A 2,001-nucleotide genomic window follows, 5' to 3' on the forward strand; every position below is an offset into this window, starting at 1 on the left:
GTTTTAGAACTTAAAATAATTGTGTATGAATATACATCATGCACAAAATGAAAATGATGACGTCCAACTGAGGTGTTTTTCAGTAACCACTACCATTGTTCTTGGTATCTTAAAAAATGCAAATTATATGGCTTATTTGTTAATAGAAATACAAAGCAAGCCAGGTGCAGTGGCTCACACCTGTAATCCCAGCACTTTGGGAGGCTGAGGGAGGTGGATCACCTGAGGTCAGGAGTTCGAGACCAGCCTGGCCAACATAGTGAAACCCCCATCTCTACTAAAGGCACAAAAATTAGCTGGGCATGGTAGTGGACACCTGTAATCCCAGCTGTTGGGAGGCTGAGGAAGGAGAATCGCTTAAACCTGGGAGGCAGAGGTTGCAGTGAGCCGAGATTAAGACACTGCACTCTAGCCTGGGCGACAAGAGCAAAACTCAGTCTCAAAAAAAAGTATAAAGCACGTGATCACTTAGTGTAGCTTTCTGTGTGCCGACCTAGGTAAATGGAGGCAATAGTAGTTAATGAACATCATCTGGAAGAGACTGAGGGAAAAAAAAACAGTGGCTTGCTGGAATTTTCCTGGAGCTCATCGTGGGATAAAACCAAGCAGCATGAATAAAATCTTCGTCATTCACACATTTCTGTGATTTTACAGCATGGCAGGGACAGACACACAAGTGTGGCCTGAGTGCTTCTTGAACTGAAGGATTCCCGTGCCAGGATCTGTAGCTGAGCCCAACATTTAGCCGTGACTTCATGGCAGTCAACAAGGGATGATGATTTATGTGTCTGTTGTTATCTGACATTTTTAAAAGTCACTAATTCTTTAGGGGATGAACTTGTTCTCCAGTATGAAACAGTGAGAGAAGCTGATCCCAAGACACTGAACAACTAAGGCAGGGTAAGTCTTCAATGGAAATTTCAAAAACACATGGCGTCTCTTGTGGAGAGTCAGGAGCATAAGATTCCAAGATAATTCTGTAAAATATTTTCACAGAGAGGTAAAATGATTTAATCTATATAACTTTCTGAGATAGCACTGTTAAAAGGCCATGAGGTGAATGGAAGAGGGTTATTTTATTTCATTTTATTTTTGAGACAGGGTCTTGCTCTTTCCCCCAGGCTAGAGTGCAATGGCACGATCTCAGTGCACTGCAACCTCAACCTCCTGGGCTCAAACAACCCTCCCACCTCGACCTCCCAAGTAGCTGGGACTACAGGTGTGCACCAGGATGTCTGGCTAATTTTTTTTTAAGAGATGGGGGTCTCACTATGTTGCCCAGGTTGGTCTTGAACTCCTGGCTCAGTGATCTCCCCACCTGGGCCTTCCAAAGTGCTGAGATTACAGACATGAGTCACTGTGCCCAACCAGTTTTTATTTTTTTAATTTTTAATTGTTTTGTTTTGTTAGTCAAGATTCCAGGCTTACTGTTTTTATTTTTTAAAGATGAAAACAGTGAAAGTATGGCTCAGAACAGTTTCAGAAAGTCAAGTTAGCAAAGCTATTAAAGCTTTTTCTAATCTTTTCCTTTGTTCTGTTTTGGTTTATTTGTTGATTAAAAAGTAACTTATTTGTGTGACATTTTGTTACTGTAAATAAGTTAATATTTTTCAAACACTGAATTCTTCTAAGCCAGATTTCTGCACTGCTATTTGGCTCAGTGGCACTTGTTAGTGGCACCTCTCATATTCACACAAAACACAAGCTCTCCCAGTCTTCAGCTGAGGCAGATGACAGCCTGTCTGGGCCCAGCTGTTTCTGTAACTTGCCTTCCTTTCCTCCTTGGGTTTCACTTTCCCAGTGAGACCCTCTCTGTTGCTTTGCCTCTACTGCCTCTGGTCTGGGCCACAGGAACACACAATTCCACTTTGAACTCGAACCCAAGCCTGGCCAAAACGGTCTTTCTTTGGCTCCCCTGAGCATTCACTGCCTTCACTCATTTGGCCACAGTCAATGCAGCATCGTTGCTTCACCCTCTCCTGGGTCCTGAGCAGCAGGGAT

This window comes from Cebus imitator, unplaced genomic scaffold, assembly GCF_001604975.1.
Source record: "Cebus imitator isolate Cc_AM_T3 unplaced genomic scaffold, Cebus_imitator-1.0 Scaffold11, whole genome shotgun sequence".
Taxonomy (NCBI): Eukaryota; Metazoa; Chordata; class Mammalia; order Primates; family Cebidae; genus Cebus; species Cebus imitator.